At 36.6% G+C, this 21,004-nt stretch overlaps 1 long non-coding RNA gene across 1 annotated transcript in view; it reads right to left on the bottom strand.

Moving 5' to 3' along the window:
- LOC115514049 overlaps positions 1–21,004 on the bottom strand; it is a 104,119-nt gene that overhangs the window by 10,846 nt on the left and 72,269 nt on the right. Inside the window, exon 5 of the long non-coding RNA XR_003968871.1 lies at positions 2,926–3,024. This is a non-coding gene — a long non-coding RNA (uncharacterized LOC115514049). The remainder of the gene's footprint in view (positions 1–2,925; positions 3,025–21,004) is intronic.

The following is a 21,004-nucleotide window of genomic DNA, read 5'->3' on the forward strand; positions in this document are numbered from 1 at the left end:
GACACAGAGGTGCATGGAGAAGTCTGCAACCACCAAAAAGTTTTCCCAGTTCCTTCCCAACAATGTTAGGACATGTCCTGGCCCAGATTTAACATATAAGATCTCAGAGTAATGCATCACTTATTCAAAGGGAGCCCTTTCCATCATAAAATGACTCCTTCTTATACTCTGATCATGACACATCCAACATTAACATTTTCCAATAAGCCATGGGTCATAAATCTATAAATTCTAAGTTTCCCTTCAGAATGGGTTACTTCTCCCTTTCTCCCCTCTGACCCCCTCCACTTTTCCCTTCTCCATCATTGTGTCCCCAGAGTAGGAAGGATAGCATACAAACCCAATGCTAACCTATTTCCTCTGCACTAGTCATAATAATATAAACAATATTCATTGATTTTTCAACTTTTAGAAACAACCTATAACAAATCATAAGATACTTAATTTTGGTTTATGAATACAATTTAACATAATCAACCTTGACATATAAGAATAAAGTGGACAAAAGTTTGGGTTAGAATGGTAGATGAAAGAGGAAGGAAATGTTTACAAGTGCTACTATCTTCACCTTCAAAGTAGAGAACCAAGGAATACCGTCTATAATTTACCAAATAAGAAATGAAGATGTAAGCATATTACTTAAAATTACAAAGACAATGAGTAAAGGAACTAAAATTTTAACATAATTATATTGAGTGAGAGGTATGCCATTACTGTTAAGTGAGTTAAGACTCAACATATGTCTAAAATTAATAATCTAAAGCTCATAGACACAATAATGTTTTGCAATATGGATATATACCTGTGGGAAGACAAAGGAATTGAAAACAAAGGCCACTATGGAGCAAGAACCTTATGCTTTTCCTTATAAGTTACACCCTATATGATCTTTTGTAACCATGTGTGGGAATTATTTTTGTATTACTTCGGTAACTTTTTTTTAATTACTAAAATAAAGACACAAATGTTCCAGTCTGGTAACATTGGGATCTACATTGGTGCTAGAGCATTAAAAAGGAGGTGTACTTGATTAAGGCTAGTTCCAAAATCACAGATTTTGCATCACAGATTCAGTCAGGAAAATTTCCCCAAAGACAAGGTGAACATCGGGGTTAAAAGCTAAGACTCTACAGCCCCACTATCCCTTCCTACACTGTGACTCTTCCTGGATCAGAAACGACTATTGTCTATTGTCTTGCAATGTTCATTCTCCATTCCATTAAGAAGAGTGCTATTGAGTTTTATAAAGGAACATGCCCCTTAGCTACAGAGAATTCCCAACACCGCTTGCAACTAAGTGCGGCCATGTGATTTTGTTCTGTCAGGGAGATATGAACAGAATTAATGTTTGTCCCTTCCAGGTTGTACCCTTTAAAGAAATGAACTTCCTTTGTCTTCTCTATGTTCCCTTCGCAAGACCTGGATCCAGGGATGGAAGCCATGTTTTTAGAAGGACAATGACTCTACCAGGCTTAGACTACCTAACTCTGTTATGTGTGAGAGAAATACACTTCTAAATTGTTTAATGTAAGCTACTGTATTTTTGTATCTCCCTTATAGCAGCTTAGATTGTATGCTAACTAATGCCTTTCCCCTTCACTGAAGGCCTTATATTCCATTCAGTTTGTGTAGGTTTTTCTCTCCTGAGTTACTCTGTCTAGTGTCAAGTTCTACTTGCCTATTGACAGACCCACATATAATTCTATCAGTATCCACAGATATACTTGTTTCAAATACATGTATTGTTATGTAGGTTTCCAATTCAATTTTGGTCAAATACTTCCCCTGATTTCCATACTTATGTTAAAAGCATCATGCCTTTGATAAATCACTTTTATTTGAAAACTTTCAAAAACTTTAAAAGCTTAACACTTTTTCAAACTGAATTGCATGGCCCACCCATGTAATGTATAAAGTATCCCTTGTTTTTACTTGATTTTCTTTCTTTTTCCAGTTCAATAAGCTAGACAAAAAATTATAAGAGGCTTAGTTTCCTAAAAGAGTACATGGACCTCAATTTGGATTTTCCATTAAGTGTCTAACTTGTCGCTTCCCCTTGATCTTTAATATTGGGATTCTGGCTTTTCTGAGTACCACTTGATGTGCATTCATTCTCACCTCAGTTTCATTGGTACAGGCTTCTAATCCATTTTTGTACTGCAATTGTTGTCCTTGGTTGCAGAAATGCCGTCTATCAACTGACTTTTCCTTCATAGCTTATCTAATTTTCTTATCGATTAAATAAAACTAGACAATTTCTGAATCTTGAGACTTCTCTTAAATATGCAGATCTAATGTCCTTTGTAAGTCTTGTAGCATTTGCCAAGTTATCTATTAAAATACTTTTCATTGAGGGGTGCCTGGGTGGCTCAGTCGGTTAAGAGCACCCAATTTCAGCTCAGGTCATGATATCACCGTTTGTGAGTTCAAGCCCTGTATTGGGCTCTGTGCTGACAGCTCAGAGCCTGGAGCCTGCTTCAGATTCTGTGTCTCCCTCTCTCTGTCTCCTGCTTGTGCGGGATTCTGTCCCTCTCCTGCTTGTGATGCTCTCACTCTCTCTCTCCCTAACAGAAATAATAAATGAATAAACTTTAAAAATATATATATATTAAAAAACTAAAACAAAATACTTTTCATTGAAAGGTGTGGAATACCAAAGTAAAAAATACTCATCCCAATATAAGAGTGGGTATTTATTACCAACTCATATAACAAAAATATTGACAGTTTCAGGATTGATTCAGTGACTCCATATGTTATCAAATACCCAGGATTGTCTATCCATCTGCTCTGCTACACTCAAGAAGTCAATGATTTCTCCTCTTGGTTGCAGAAAGCATGCAGCTGTTCTAAGTATTACATCCTTACACAAGGTGTGTACAAAACCAACCAGGGAAGACAAAGGCTCCCATTCATATACCTTACCTTTTTCCCTTTATCAAGGAGGAATATTCTTCCAGAAAACTCCAGCATAATTTCCTTCATGCATCACAGACAAGTTCTAGCTCACGTGGTCTTTTTTAGCTGGAAGGAAATTCAGAAAGTCAGTATCTGGTATTTTCCAGCTCTCTCCCTAGTTGTTGTGTTTGGCCAGTGGGAGAAGACAGAGGAGATGGCTCTGGAGTAGGTAACCATCAGCGTAAGCTACTATATAGTTAAAAAATAAATGTTGCAAAAAGGAAATTCAGGATGGTTCCAAAAAACAAGAGCTTTCTTAGGAACTTCTTTCCAACTTGTCTCAGGACCCTTACTATATGAATTGAAGAAATGGATTTTTTTTCTCACTAATAAAGTTGTAAAACAGAACATATAGTTTCATTGTATTATTTTCTGTAACCAATTAGAGAAAATTAATAGATTAATCTGAATGCATGGCTTCAGTTTTTGATAACATTTTATTATAAATTCCATATAGATCAAGAACATGATTATTTAGGGGATGTTAAAGATAGAACTATATTATTTTGTTTTTGTTTTTGTTTTTTGGTATGCGCATTAACTCCTCTCATATTGGAAATTCTATTAAAATGCAATTTGCTATATGTAGCTTTTAGAATCCCATGAGTCTCTGTTAAAGAAATTAATCACCAATTCTATGCAAATCCAAAGGCAATAAATCACAATGTTACATAAGCATAGCACTTTTTTCCTCCCTTCCTATCACACTCTAAGTTGAAACAACAGCACAAAGTTTTTTCAGCCACTAGCATACTGAAAACAAAAAGAAAACAGCTAGTTGAAAGAGAAAACATTTGTTGATCCATCTATCTGCAAATGCCAACCCAGGATAGTGCCTAATTATAAAAGTTCTGTTACATTTCCTTGCATTGGTACTTACTTTGTAGTTAGAAAGAGATATAAAATAAAGGGGAAAGTGACACACAAAAAAAGAATTATGAAAAGAAATTCTAGTTTATAAAGTATTATGTCCATCATCTGGAACTTAATGCTCTGAGGAAAAGCTGCTGTCAGACTCCAGCATGACCAGATTACAGGGAGGGTAAAGTTTAAGAGCACAGACTGAAGAAAATGCAGCCTTCTCCCTTACTGCAGTCACGGGAGCTGGAATTGCCGCTCTTGAGAACGTCATGTCCACATGAAAACGACACCAGCAAACCTTCATCCCAACAGCAGCTGGTAGGCAGCAGGGCTTGAATTCCTGATAGACCACAAAAAGCTACTGATCCTTGCGGAAAACTCTGAGACGCATTCTAATGCAACTCATCGAGCTTAAATTTTAAGCATTTTTTTTTCCCTCTGAGCAGCAGGAACAGATGAACTCTCAAGAAATAAAGATCTCATTTTCATGGAAATCATCTCCCAAGAACGAGAGAAAAAAATAAAGAAAATGTATGAGGTAGGCTTGGGATTGCTGTAAAAGACAACAGGTGTCAGGGTTTTCCATAAGGACTTAACTATTCCTCGAGGTATATTTTAATGACTTTCGAACAGTTGACATAGTTTATCTTCCCTTTGGAGTAAACGGGATTCTGGTAACCAAGTGCAATATAATCAGCTTAGAAAAACAAAGTTTAGCAACATAACTACCAAACGTGCAAGACTACTCCATGCCTAAGGTTAAAATGTCAACAGGACTTATGGGCACTGGGCAAGGATAAAGCCTAACTGGTATGTGGTTCCTAGTAATGGGCCTGACTTTCTTTCTAAGTACTCTTGTGATACAGCCATACTTCTGATCAGATAATAAAAATGTAATAAAACTTCAGAGGGCCTCAATCTATGACTCATCAGAAGCACTGGAGAGCTCTTCAAAATGTACACACTAGGACCCCAACCCCAGGATTATTGATTCAGAAGGTCTGAGTGCAGCCCCAGGCAACTGTATTTAAAATGCTGCAAGGGGATCTGCTGGGCACCAAAGGTTGCAAATCACTGAAATACCCACTAACTTAACACAGAGCTGCCAGAAGTATTTATGTTCCAATCTCAAATATGGGATTGATAGGAAAGTTTGATATAAAACAGGAGACATTCATGAGCTTATTAAAAGCTTATTGTTCTGTCTCTTCCAGCCCCCAGCTCCATTAATCTGCAAGCTTCACAGAGACAGAGATTATGTTCACCTTTGCACTCCCAACAACAAATCTGGTTGCTGGTACATGCTAAGCATTCTGCAAATGCTTGTGGAACAAATAATGAATCTTGCATGCAATGAATTCCCATATATTCTTCTTAGCATTTTCAAGGAAATGACGGATATGTGAATTTGCAGCACCGAATATTCAACCCCTCATTTTTACTGAAAAAGAAAAGCAACAAAAATAGAAGCTTTAACACTAGAACAATGACAATGTTTCAACATTTTATCATCACAAATTTGGGGGCAGCTTAATGAAGGGATCCCATAAAGAATGTTTCCAGGGGCGCCTGGGTGGCTCAGTCAGTTAAGCATCTGACTTTGGCTCAGGTCATGATCTCATGGTTTGTAAGTTTGAGCCCTGAGTCGGGCTCTGTGCTGATAGCGCGGAGCCTGGAGCCTGCTTCAGATTCTGTGTCTCCCTCTCTCTCTGCCCCTCTCCAGCTCACATTCTCTCTCTCTCTCTCTCTCTCTCTCTCTCTCTCTCTCCCCCCCCCTCTCAAAATAATAAATAAACACTAAAAAACAAAATTTAAAAAAAAAGAATGTTTCCAGACCAGAAAGGCCTCAGTGAACTATTCATTTCCAGACCAGAAAGGCCTCAGTGAACTGTTCACAAGGATAAATACGTTGCATTTCTTTTTCTTTCTTTCTTTCTTTCTTTCTTTCTTTCTTTCTTTCTTTCTTTCTTTCTTTCTTTCTTTTAGTTTTTTAGTTTACATCCAAGTTAGTTAGCATATAGTGCAACAATGATTTCAGTAGATTCCTTAATGCCCCTGACCCATTTAGCCTATTCCCCCCCCACAACCCATCCAAGTAACCCTCTGTTTGTTCTCCATATTTAAGAGTGTCTTATGTTTTTCCCCTCCCCTGTGTTTATATTATCTTTGCTTCCCTTCCCTTATGTTCATCTGTTTTGTATCTTAAAGTCCTCATATGAGTGAAGTCATATGATATTTATCTTTCTCCGACTAATTTCACTTAGCATAATACCCTTTATTCCATCCATGTAGTTGCAAATGGCAATATTTCATTTTTTTTTGAGTGCCATACATATATTTAGACATACTCTATTAGGGTGCAGCATCTGTAGCTTAGAAAGGTGGATGTATTCACTTGTATCTTGTTAACAGTGATGAGCATCACTTTTGCCTTCTATAACCAGGAAGTTATGTAAGTACAGCTCTGGAGGCTTCCTAAAATCTTCTGGGCCTGTTTCTTTTCACACTCCCCTTAGCTATGTACCTCTACAGATTTGTTAGACTTCTCTGAAGAGTTTGCTAGGATATATAGTAGCTTGAATATTTTTGTGCATGTCAACAAACTAGATCTATGTATATCATCAGCTACATTCACCTCCTTGAGAATCTGAGGAATTGTATAGGCTCTGTGATGGGGGAAAAATGAACTTAGAAGAAAAAGCTCCTGTTCAATTCTAGAAGTTCACTGTCATCCTGAAGTCCATCCACAAATCTTCTAAGGATGCTTGAAACCATGGTGAGAAACCATGCAAATGAGTGAGTAAAACTTGGCAACCTATCTTTGACAAATGCTACATTAAACACAGACACATGTTTTAAATACATATACACAGGTCATTGCCACCCTTATTTCTAAATCATCTCTCTCTAATCATTCCAAACAAAATGCCAATTTCCACAATTAAAACTTCAGACTCTCTCCTCATCCATACTTTTTGACTTCCTTCCTTCCCACATGACCTAAAACAAGGAGAAGCTTGGCACCTCATTCACCAGGTTACCAACCCATGTACATTAATTTACTAATGCATCCTACACAACTGCCGGAAGACTCAGTCATACAGCATTAACTAATCACAGCGACCACTCTTAGGATTACACTCCACAACAAGAACACTTCCCTGCATCTGTATACAGCACTAGGTTATTCACTGCATAGACAAATTAAGAAGAAAAAGGGGGCTTCCAGGATTGCATTTCTTCCATCTCCAATTTCATTTTCAATATTTGTGTTTGTGTGATTGACAATAATTTACTTTTTTAACATCAGCACGCAATTGTTCAGGTACTGAGTGGCACCTCAGCTTTACAGGTATCCTTTCTCCTTCAGAGGGTAATTGTATTAGCCAAGCAGTTAGTGGAGCTCAGCATTGTGGAGAATCTCGTGGGGGCTGGCACCTCCAATGTGCAGATAAAAGGCATTGAAAAAGCGGATACCACCATTTAAGCTCAGTGTGAGCCCATTAAACTCATCCAGTTTATGAGGTTCATTCCTGCAGTGACTAAAAAATAAAATATGCATTTTTTTAGGAGGATAATAAACTTTTTCAAGTTCCCAGGGCAACATTTATTGCACTGGAACAGTCATTTTACAAAATGGCACTTTAATGGCCCCAAAAGTTTCGCACATAGGAAAAAACTTTAACGTATTCTCCCTATGGTCTGGAAGATAAAACACCATATCAATGAAAATCTCTGGACAAATTCTAATGTGTGTAAATGTGACTAAAAGTTAGGGCTATATTACAGATTGCTTTATGAGACAGTTAAGTGAAGTTTAATTAGGCATTACTAACTTTTCCATGATACACATAACATCACACACACACACACACACACACACACACACACACAGATTCTCCAATATTTCTGAATACTACAAATATATTAAAAAGGTATTTTTATGTTTTGATTTTTTTTGAAATTTTATAATTTGTTTATTTATTTTTTAACTTACATCCAAGTTAGTCAGCATACAGTACAACAATGATTTCAGCAGTAGATTCCTTAATGCCCCTTAACCATTTAGCCCACCGCCCCCCCACACAACCCCTCCAGCAACCCTCTGTTTGTTCTCTATATTTAAGAGTCTTTTCTGTTTTGTCCCCCTCCCTGTTTTTATATTATTTTTGCTTTCCTTCCCTTATGTTCATCTGTTTTGTATCTTAAAGTCCTCATATGAGTGAAGTCATATATGTGTCTTTGACTAATTTTGCTTAGCATAATACACTCTAGTTCCATCCACATAGTTGCAAATGGCAAGATTTCATTCGTAAAAAGTATATTTTTAAATACACAGAGCTAATGAAGAATAGAAACCAGCATTTTATTTTAAATGCTATTGATTCATTTTTAAACAAACCTGGTTCATTTTAGAACATATGGAAAAGTTACATTTTTTAATGGCTCAAACCATCCTATAATATGGGTGTGGCATAGCACATTTAACTAGTTTACTCCCACTAATATATCAGTAGATTATTTTTAGTATTTGGCTACTACAAAAAATATTAATGAAGTTTTCTTGATTATCCTTGAACATGCACTTTTAGACATAAGTACAGGTATACCCATAAGATAAATTCTCTGATGTGGAGCTGTTAGGTCAAGTGATTTTAATCTTGACTTTAAGGTCTATTTTGAAATTTCTCTTGAGATAGGATATAGCAATTTATACCTCCAGCAATAATGCATGAGAGTACCTATTTCTTCACTCCTTATATTCAGTATATTATCAAACATTTTGGTGTCTATCAGTAGATCAAGTGAAAACATGATATTTTGACAGAGATTTAATTAATCTTACTCTCATTAAATATGAGCTTGAGTGCCTTTTGCTTTATATATATTTTTTCATTGACTTAGAAAGATTTTAAAGCAGAGCTTTCAAATATGTTACAATATTCCTCTACTTTGCAATTTGTATTTTAACTTTTTTCATTTATTTTTTTAACAGGAAGAAGTTATGGTTTCTGTATTTTAATTTAAATTCTTTTTTTTATAAGACCTCTGGGTTTTTGGTCTTGACTAGAAAGGTATTTTCATTTGAGATGAATATTAAAACCAAAACCAAAACTAAAACACCTCTCCTGTATTTCTGAAGGTGAGGATGTCTTTATATCTATATAAACAGTGTCTCTATAGCAAAATGTTAAATTTACTTTAATCATTAGTATTCTGTGAGTACTCTTCACAGAGATGGTAGAGGTTGATAAAAACAAATGATAACTTTTTAATATAATTCTTCATAAGACTGAGTCCAAATTAAAATTTTACAATGGAACCACAGATTCATTGTCCCAAGACCCAATGACAAATATCATGTTCATTTCCCATTATTGATGGGAAGTCTTCAGAGATGTTTTAATCAAGAAATATTGATAAGAGCAGAAGTTTTACATCTAACTCCACAGAAATGAATATTCTTTCTGGAGTTTTGGTAACAAACTCTCTAATCACCAACTGAATAATAAAAGTACATTCAAGTATCTGAATTAATTCATTCAACAAAATTTTATCAAGCAGATACTGTGTACCAGGCTTCTTGCCAGGCACTTAGGATACAGAAATTAATAAAAACAGCAAGATTCCTACCATCATGAGATTGTGAATACTAATGTAAATGTCTGTTCACTAACTGGAGCTCTGAAAATCACTTCCATGAAGAAACATGAAGGTAAGATCATGATACTTTCAAGTAATTCAAAACACAATTTCTCTTCTCCAAGGAGAATCTTTTATATCTCTAAACTTCTAAATTCCTCATAGATTTCTTTACAGGCCACATCTGTGATGGAACTTAGAGCGCCCATAGATTCAAAGTACATGATATATGTTGAGAAGAGTGAGTCTTTTTAGGTCTTTCCTAACTGAAGATTTTGAGAAATGTTCAGAACATTTGGAAGCTGGTAATCAGCATTTTACTCCTGTTTTTACAATACTAAAGCAACTTGCATGTGAAACAGCAATAAGAGACAAATGTGTGGTAATGCTCTCAGCACAGTGCTGGACACACAGAACTACTCTGTCCATACTTAGAGATTATTCAGTTGAGCACAGGAAATAAAGCCATATTTCCCATTCAATCTCCAGACAGAATTCTTTGATCAAATGACCCACCTCTCTAGAGAACAGCTTCTTACAGCCCTATTTGGGCCCTGGTATGGATTTGCAAATTAACTGGAAAGACCATTAGAAAACATTTCTGTTTAAAGTGCTAAATGGACTGCAACTTTCAAAACTACCCGGCCTGCCAAATTGTGATTTAAAGTGAAATTGGCATGAGCAGACATTTCCACATCAGCCTGTAGCACATCTGGTCCAGACCAAACAAACAGAAGATTTATTCTGTCAGGGAGATCATTTAGCATTCCTTTTCATGCTTCAGAAGGAGCCTGTACCTGTCACTCACCAAAGCGCTCGGCTTTTGGTGGCTAGGCTCTGTTGCTCTCCCGGACTAGCCTTGATCTAACACTTCTAAGGAGGCTCATGTGCACCGCTCCACCTGGGAGCCCAGTACCCATGCCAAGTTCATTTCCATAGTCTTATAGAAACCTCCTGGAGGATTTCAAACATCTGCTCATAAGTAAAGAAACATTGTCTTGAGCTCTAACAATAATATAAAGGGCAACTGAACCTTCTTTTGCAAATAAAGCAGAGCTGATAAATGATCTTATTTCACAGGACTGGGGGCAAGTTTCTTTGTGTCTTTCTGAATTCAAATCCTTAAAATGAATGTCGTCAATCATGGGAAAAATTTAATGTGTCCAGAGCTTTTTAACATTAACTTAAGAGGTATAGAGTCAGGACTCTATAAAACAGAACCAAAAAGCAAACAAACAAACAAACAAAACTACATTATTTGGCTGACCTTAAATGAACATATTTATAAAAGCTGTGTCATTATTCCTAAAATGTATTGTTATTCTCTCTCTGTCTCTCTGGCTGTAGCCTGGGAGCCAAGTCTAACACTCTTGCTGTGTGAGCCACATAGCCACTTTCTTCTCTGGAATGTTAATCTGCCTCTCTTGGGAATCAGCAACCCCAGGAGGATCACTTCCTGGCTTGTCTCATCAGAAATACTATTCTTTTTTTTCCCCAACCCTGGAGTACTGTGAATGCTCAGAAGGGATATAGATGTACCACCATTGAGATTCCCCTGATTTCCTTATGATGCTAGCTTATGTGAATATGAAAGATTTGGTTTCAACCTAAACAAAAACTGGAAAAGGAAGAGGCAAATATTTTGCTGGTGTGCACGTTCTTTCTGATTTCTAGTTAAAATGTACCTCTGTTTCCTCTTTTGAGAGATGCATAGGTTAGGCAAAATGTCTCCCAATGTTCTTCCAGTCGTGACATAATTATTATGAATTCCTTGTGGTTCTTTTGTCCCTGAGGAACTCATTTAATTCATAAACACCATTACATTGCTTTCATACTGACAAGTGATCTAGGTCTAGGCAAACATAGGGCAAGTTTATCACATAAGCACAGAAAAGGTATTTGCCTTACCTAAAAATGTAACAAAAGGAAATATTTTGAAAAATCTGGGGGCTTCCAAGGCAATTTTATTTTTTTTATTTTTTTTTTATGAAATTTATTGACAAATTGGTTTCCATACAACACCCAGTGCTCATCCCAAAAGGTGCCCTCCTCAATACCATCACCCACCCTCCCCTCCCTCCCACCCCCCATCAACCCTCAGTTTGTTCTCAGTTTTTAACAGTCTCTTATGCTTTGGCTCTCTCCCACTCTAACCTCTTTTTTTTTTTTTTTCCTTCCCCTCCCCCATGGGTTCCTGTTAAGTTTCTCAGGATCCACATAAGAGTGAAACCATATGGTATCTGTCTTTCTCTGTATGGCTTATTTCACTTAGCATTACACTCTCCAGTTCCATCCACGTTGCTACAAAGGGCCATATTTCATTTTTTCTCATTGCCACATAGTACTCCATTGAGTATATATACCACAATTTCTTTATCCATTCATCAGTTGATGGACATTTAGGCTCTTTCCATAATTTGGCTATTGTTGAGAGTGCTGCTATGAACATTGGGGTACAAGTGCCCCTATGCATCAGTACTCCTGTATCCCTTGGATAAATTCCTAGCAGTGCTATTGCTGGGTCATAGGGTAGGTCTATTTTTAATTTTCTGAGGAACCTCCACACTGCTTTCCAGAGCGGCTGCACCAATTTGCATTCCCACCAACAGTGCAAGAGGGTTCCCGTTTCTCCACATCCTCTCCAGCATCTATAGTCTCCTGATTTGTTCATTTTGGCCACTCTGACTGGCGTGAGGTGATACCTGAGTGTGGTTTTGATTTGTATTTCCCTGATAAGGAGCGACGCTGAACATCTTTTCATGTGCCTGTTGGCCATCTGGATGTCTTCTTTAGAGAAGTGTCTATTCATGTTTTCTGCCCATTTCTTCACTGGGTTATTTGTTTTTCGGGTGTGGAGTTTGGTGAGCTCTTTATAGATTTTAGATACTAGCCCTTTGTCCGATATGTCATTTGCAAATATCTTTTCCCATTCCGTCGGTTGCCTTTTAGTTTTGTTGGTTGTTTCCTTTGCTGTGCAGAAGCTTTTGATCTTCATAAGGTCCCAGTAATTCACTTTTGCTTTTAATTCCCTTGCCTTTGGGGATGTGTCGAGTAAGAGATTGCTACGGCTGAGGTCAGAGAGATCTTTTCCTGCTTTCTCCTCTAAGGTTTTGATGGTTTCCTGTCTCACATTTAGGTCCTTTATCCATTTTGAGTTTATTTTTGTAAATGGTGTGAGAAAGTGGTCTAGTTTCAACCTTCTGCATGTTGCTGTCCAGTTCTCCCAGCACCATTTGTTAAAGAGGCTGTCTTTTTTCCATTGGATGTTCTTTCCTGCTTTGTCAAAGATGAGTTGGCCATACGTTTGTGGGTCTAGTTCTGGGGTTTCTATTCTATTCCATTGGTCTGTGTGTCTGTTTTTGTGCCAATACCATGCTGTCTTGATGATGACAGCTTTGTAGTAGAGGCTAAAGTCTGGGATTGTGATGCCTCCTGCTTTGGTCTTCTTCTTCAAAATTCCTTTGGCTATTCGGGGCCTTTTGTGGTTCCATATGAATTTTAGGATTGCTTGTTCTAATTTCGAGAAGAATGCTGGTGCAATTTTGATTGGGATTGCATTGAATGTGTAGATAGCTTTGGGTAGTATTGACATTTTGACAATATTTATTTTTCCAATCCATGAGCAGGGAATGTCTTTCCATTTCTTTAAGTCTTCTTCAATTACCTTCATAAGCTTTCTATAGTTTTCAGCATACAGATCCTTTACATCTTTGGTTAGATTTATTCCTAGGTATTTTATGCTTCTTGGTGCAATTGTGAATGGGATCATTTTCTTTATTTGTCTTTCTGTGGCTTCATTGTTAGTGTATAAGAATGCAACTGATTTCTGGACATTGATTTTGTATCCTGCAACTTTGCTGAATTCATGTATCAGTTCTAGCAGACTTTTGGTGGAGTCTATCGGATTTTAAAAGTATACATCAGACAAAGCACATCACTTATACAAATATTTTCATCCTGTTGGTTTGTTACAGTACGAAGATAGTATGAAGAATGAATTACATCTATACTTGCTTCATGTCTGTCCCTCCTATCGAGGCGTTAATAAACATGACACCATAAGTACTGCATTGTTAATACTCTGCTTGGTCTATGGAGCTTAGAAAATGCTCTTCTCAAATTCACACAGAACATTCTTAAATAGGTTACATTCTAGATACTGCATTTGTCAATGAAAAATGTATCATCTATACCAAAATCCAGCTTCTTTGGAAGAAAACAACAAAATTAGTGTTCCATAACAACAAAACTAGTTTCGACCAATCTTGAAATATATTCTGTTATAGAATGCTAATAATTTCTCAGTATATCTGAACATTTTATCCACTTGGAAATTGTCAAGTGGGGGGAAAATGTATATGATATTCAGTACTTACATACTTCACTTTGGTTAGATTTATTTATATTCTTATTCTTATATTCTTACTTGAAGATATAAAATTAACATTGAGGTGTTTGTACATTTTCACCACAGTAAGTTATAGGGAACAAAGGTTTTATCCTTCCATGGAAAACCTGGAGAACTTCAAAATAAGAGATAATATTTTTTATTAAAAATAGCTATTATCATGAATAATAAGCATCTAAAGGGACCTGGCTTATGCATAAAATGAATTAGAAAGTTACTTCCTTTTTCCAGTTTTTATTCTTTTACAGGTTGCATTTGGAGACAAAGAAAGGAAGCTCAAAGTAGACAAGTAACTTCAGGTCAATAGGACAATGGGACTGGTTAATAGGTTGAAGAGAAAAAAATAAATCTACTTATAAAATATAAAAATTCAATTCATATAAAAAAAATCACAGGTGACTAATAAACTGTGGTTCAATGAGATCATCCAATGTCTTTTGAATGTTGGCACTGTCTAACCAGATACAACTAATCAATCAAAGAACAAAGGAAAAGTAACCAATCTTGGTCATCAAACTAATGAGCTATGTATATAGCAGAAATAAGTAGCAAAGACAACATTGGTCAGAATATGTGATAAATTCAATTTCATTGAATAGGAACTCTCAGAATGAAGCACTTAGAAACTTGTAGGAACATACTTGAGACTTATTGTTATTATTTTGAGTTTACAGTTCTAAATTTTTAACATATTCCATTTGCATCTAATTATCAAATAATTGATCATTTTTCATAGATCTCATATTTACAAATGTGCCTACTTGCTAAAATGTATTTGTAACCCCAAAATCAATCGGTTCTCATAACTGCATTCATGGTCATTTGCAAACATGGCGCAGTGACAGCAATTTTGAATCTTCTGACTCACCCAGCCTGCTTTCTTGTTTTAGCACTCAGACTGCAAACAAGTGTCCTGTTCATAGTATATTTACTGCCACATTTTTTTTTTGCATTTTTGTGCTTGTTGGGGGGATTTCACTGTTTAAAATGGCCCTCAACCATAGCACTGAAGAGTTATCTGGTGTTCCTAAGCACAAGGAGCCTGTGATAGTCCCCATGGATAAAACATATGTATTAGAGGAGCTTCATTCAGACATGAGTTATAGTACCATTGGCCACATTCCATGTCAATAAATCAACAATAGATATTACATAAAATGTCTTTAAACAGAATCACATAAAATAAAGTTAGGTATTGATTAGTTCACCAAATGTGAGCAGAGGCTCACAGGAACCTAACCCTGTTATTTCCCCTAGGAGCAATGGTTCAGTATTTGCTAATTCAGTGTTTGTAGTGACTTATAGAACATAATTACTGCTAATAATGAGAATATGTATACACACATACATATATATATTATATTATATTTGTGTGGGGGGGGGTGGAGGTTTTGCCTTTAAAATAAAACAAAATCCAGAAGTTATCACAATTGAAAACCTCTTAAAATGTCTACTAACTGAGAAAATATTGTAGGGGAAAAGCAAAAATAACATTGGGTTTTAATTGTGTATAATATTTTTAGCCATTGAAATTTCCATAAGGAATTTTAGCACATGCAGTTAATTTGCATGAGAGGCAGCTGGAGCATATTGGCTCTTTCAAAGCCACTATGATTTATCAGCTCAATAATGCATGAGCTTAGACAAAGTTATACAACCGTCTGTATTTTTAACAAGGTGATGGAGTAAGAAATTTGCTAAAACAGCCATTCCAGACCCAGGTGACTAAAAGGAGGTTAGATCATTTACACAAACTGGAACACAATTTTATCAGTCCTGTTCTATTTTGGGTCTCAGACTTTTTTTTTTCCAAACAAAATATTTTTTTTGGAACAAGTGCCAGACTGACAGACAGACAGTCTGAGACACTGAAGTCAAGGATTCGTATAGGCTATTAGTATAATTTGGAAAGAGTCAATTAAAATCTCCACTAAAGTGAGCTCTGGAATTAGATTCATCCTGTATAGGCAGCATCTGAGGAAGAATAAACAATTTATTTCTGTTTATTCAGTAAAATGTATGACATTTATTAATTAAAACTTAAATCTCACTAGGCAAAAATAGCTTATTGGAAATGTCTCCTTTTTAGAGTCGAGTTTATGTCTCATGTTAAGGTTTGAGGCCCATGTTGCCAAATGCCACTAAGAAGCTATTGTTGTAGTAGAGGTGTTCATTAGAAAACCTCCCATAGGGACTCTGAGGTCAATGGCAGCAGTGTGGAAAATCTAGACAAAATTACGAATTCAAACTGTAAATGAAAAATTATTCGATAGGACAACATATAATGACCATTGGTATAAAAAAGAGAGATGAACTATTTCAAGATTCCAAGTTTTTAACCTAGATGACTAGCTGTATTTGTTTTAGAGCTGCTGTAAAACTTTGCATTTATCCATTAGAACTCATTTTAGGCACTCACATCTAGACTATAAACTTTAGGGGCACCTGGGTGGCTCAGCCGGTTAATCATCTGACTTCGGCTCAGGTTATGATCTCACCATCTGTGAGTGTGAGCCCCACGTCAGGCTCTGTGCTGACAGCTCAGAGCCTGGAGCCTCTTTCAGATTCTGTGTCTCCAACTCTCCCTGCCCCTCACCCACTCATACTCTGTCTATCTCTCTCTCAAATATAAAATAAAGACATTAAGAAAATTATAGACTATAAACTTTAATATGTAATATGCTGATTTTATAAGACAGCAATTCTCTACTCTAGATACTCCCACCCTTTTTTCTCTGTTAATATATATATATTATATAATATATATATATTAATATATATATATATATAGGAAATATATATATATATAGGAAAAAGGAAAATAAGAGATGAATTTTATGAGAAATACTAGCACCCAGTCATCTTATCTGCTAGAACATCTTGGGTTAGCAGGTTGAAACAAGAAATCAGTCCTACCGTCTCACCAAGTATGTTGACACAGGGCTAAGAATTACAGCAGGTCTCTCACCATAAAAGGTCACTGAAGTTTAAGAATAAATCAAGCTTCCAGTTATAAAGTTACCATGTTTCATTTAGGTTAATCTTACTTCAAATACCAAGTCAGGAGACTGAAAGGGAAACCAGATATTTATTACATTGCAGCCCTAAGACTAACTGGAGAAAACTTCCTCCTTAGGAAGGCAGCCACACTGTCAGAGCTGAGAGTTAGTAAGACATATTAACTATGACCTTGCAACGATAACCCCTTGTATTATAGATGGGAAACCTCAGACCCAAAGTTGTAAACTGAATCAGGGCAGGAATGAAAATAGGAACAAGTCCTCTAAGTCACACATTCTCAAAATTGAATGACCTCTTTCAGTGACCAACCATTCTCTAGACCAGCAGCTCTCAAACTTTTCTGTGCATCAGAATTACCTGGAAGGCTTATTAAAACACAGACTGCTGGCTCCACCCCCAGAACTTCTCATCCCATAGGCCTGGGATGGGACCAGAGAACTGTTATTTTGACAAGCTCCCTGGTGATGAAGACACTGCTGGACTGGGGAACACACTCTGCTCTATAGACCTTCTGGTCTAATAAATCTTCCCACTCCAACAAATCCCCTTTCAGGGTGAAAAAATGGACCCTCCCCTGAAATACCAGTACAATGATCCAAAAAGAGCATTTGATCTGAGATACTGGGATAGTAGGGGCCTATAATCACACAGCTAGAACAATTCTATCTATTCAGAAACTAAAGTGTTCTTCACTAGACAGGTATGATATGGCTATGCTGAAATGATTGCTGAGAGCTGGAGATCATTTGCTTCCCATCCCAGTGTGAAAATTTCCTGGCCTTTGAGCAAAGTGGATCATTAGGATTTGTCTTAATGCAACTAAAGGTGACATTATGCAGCTGTCTTTTTCCCTCCCCAAATTGAAATAATAATATAACAATTATATTGTGACAATATCGAGTATCTAAAGTCTAGGTACAGAATTTAGCAAACAGATATATACACAGAAAACATCAATAGATAATAGAGAAGAGGGAGTAAAATAGGGGGAACTGAATTCCACTGGAATAGAATACAAATACAAAAAACAACTGTACAACCACTATGTACAAAGCACTGTACAAAGAGGAAAGATGCTGAGAAAGGCCCAGCCCTACTCTCAAAAACCTTGAAGTAATTGACATTTGAAGGATATTAAATAGATGCTGAACATAATATTATATATATTATATATGTGTATGTATACACACATTACACTGGGCAAATTTAAACAAGTCTCTCAGAATGAATATTGAAAGACTTTTTAACAAATACAACATTTCCAGAAAGAAACAACAGTGACAAATCTAGTGCACTGTAATCATGACGAATTTGAATCATAGATATCACAGAGCACCTAAGGAGGATCAGTATCTCTGCATAAAACACAACAAAAATAGATTAGAAACTGTTGCAGACTTTATTGACTATTTTGAACATTCTAGTTTTTATCTACTTGTATACCTACATCATCAGAAACTTGATATTTGGTCATTAATACTTAGAACCATACAATTGTCTGTTTATAGATCCCAAACTTCACAGTTAATAATCAAATACAATCATCAACCTTTACATTTTACTTTATTTTATTTTTTTGTTAGAGAAAGTGGGAGAGAGAGAGAGCAGGGAAGAGGAGCACAGGGAGAGAAAAAGAGAGGGAGAATCCCAAGCAAGCTCCATGCTCAGTGTGGAGCCTGATATGGGGCTTGATCCCACAACCCTGGGATCATGACCTGAGCTGAAATCAAAAGTCCAAAGCTCAACTGACTGAGCCACCCAGGCGCCCCCTATATTTTACTTTAAAACATATTTATGGAATCATATAAGAAGCATATAGAATCCAATTTTTAATCCACTCTTTAACAATTAAGTTAAAACACAATGATCCAGTTGGTTAAAATGACATCAAAGAATCTGACATCGTACGCCTTTCATTTAATGGAAGTGCACTGTGAGTGCAATGGTGTCTCCTGACATACATACGTGGATCTGTTGATAATACTATAGAAACAGACATAATTTCTTCCTGAGGTTGGAATCTGCCAGGGCCTTCTCTGCCTGTCATGTGGAAGAACTGTGATGTTGAATATATTTGTAAGAGCAAGAAAGCAATTCAGCATATACAGAAAAAAAAAAATTGCAAGCCAACTGTCAAAAGAAAAAACATGCCTTATGCACCAGTCACTAAAGGACCTATCAGTGTAACAAAAACGGTATCATCTATGAATGACAACAGTTTTAAATGTAGGATAAAATGGAACTTTGTACAAATGTACTGCAAGGAATTCTCTGAGTGCCAAAAAAACAAAAACAAAAAAAAGCAAATTGAAAGGAAGGAAGGGTCTATCTAATAAGAGTTGCTTGTGTCAACAGAGATCTTGGTGAATACTTCAGCACTCACTTCTCCAGAAATAACTCCCTAATCAGCATGTCTGACCTGTCCTTTTTCCAGGGCTAGTCCTGTATCTTCAGCTGGATTTCACTGAAATTTTTACCCAGCCTCAAACTCAAAGCAAAAGTATTCCTTATGTTTCCCTTACCTAAACTGCCCATGACTTATAAGCATTAGTAAGCCTGAGTCACCTGGGTTGAAACACAGTGGCAGATAAATGACAACGGATATCTCCTAACCATGTATTGTTTTCTTTTACAATAGTTTGAAAAGAGAATCCTTGATCACTGTGGAATACTAGCTGAGTTCCTTGGCATGGTATTCAGGGGCTCTTCCAATGATCTAATACCAACATACCTTCCTCCCCTCTCCTTGTATTCTACAGAAAATTTGTGCTCTGGCCAAAATATCTTTTCACTGTCTCCCTTAATTCCATGAACCTTTCCTTGTTTATGGCATGACCCCTTGCCCGTAATGTCTATCTTCACTCTTTTCTGAGAATTTCCTTGTTCAATAACATAAAACCCTGCAGGTAAAACAAAAGAAATCCAGATGAAAAACTCCTAGTGACTGAAGTCATGAAAAGCTCATTGGTGACTTTTGCCAGACCCGTTTTAGTAGCATTTCAGAAGGAAGAGCTAGAAGGCAGGTTGAGAAGTGAGTGGAAGACTGGCATGTAAAGATGGCAAGTACAGCTCAAAAACATAATGAGTGACAGAAGGGAGGAAAAGGGAGTAGCAAGTAGACAAGAGCATAGGTTGCAGAAGGATACCTTTTCTTTTTCAAAATTGAAAACAATTGAGCATATTTAAAGACTGACTCAAAAGGAGCAATATAGGAGAAACTGGAGACACAGGAATAAGGTCATAGATGGACCAAACACCTGAAAAGGTATGAACGGATTAGAGTTAGAACATTCATGAGGGGGTCAGTCTCAGGAATATACACATTTTCCATTATTTCACATGATGAAGACAAGATAAATATAGGTAAATATAACTGTCAGGGACAGTGGGGGGGGGGGGCAGGTGGAAGAACGGGAGGGTCTGTTTAGGGGAATATCTAACTAGTAGATAAATATGTTCTGGAGACCTAATACACAGTATAGTGATTATAGAAAACAAAACTGTATTATAAACATCAAACTTGCTAAGAGACTAGATCTTAACTGTTCCCAACACTAGAAGGAATGTTAATTATGTGATGGTATAGAGATACTACTAACAACAATGGCAATCAGACTACAATATAAATGTATCAAGTCAATATGTTGTACACCTTAAACTTACACAGTGTTGTATGTCAAATATAACTCTAAAAAATAATTACTGTAAGTTGAAGACGTTAAGAAACTCCCCTACATGGTTATTTTTACTGTTGTTGATGCATTTTTTGTTAGTGGTGGTGGTGGTGTGGTTTTGTTTCTTTAGCAGTGTTGAAAGCAAAAAGAAGGCAGAAGGATCCGTGCCCTTTGGAGAACAGGGAAGATTTCAAAATTTACCTGTGGGAAATTAGTGAGGCAGTGCTTCAAGAACCTATAGAGAACTTCTTAGGCAGTGACAAGGGCCCAACAGATATTGGAGACCATGTATTTATATTTGAAGGTTATTCTCCAGCAATACTCAGAAAACTTAGCACTCCATCCAAACAGAGAAGTTGGAGAGGTGGTCAGTAGGATCCATCTAGGAATGGATTTTTGGAATGATAAAAGAGAACGGAGTTGAGAAATTTGGTAAGCA

Source organism: Lynx canadensis, chromosome B2 (assembly GCF_007474595.2).
Source record: "Lynx canadensis isolate LIC74 chromosome B2, mLynCan4.pri.v2, whole genome shotgun sequence".
Taxonomy (NCBI): domain Eukaryota; kingdom Metazoa; phylum Chordata; class Mammalia; order Carnivora; family Felidae; genus Lynx; species Lynx canadensis.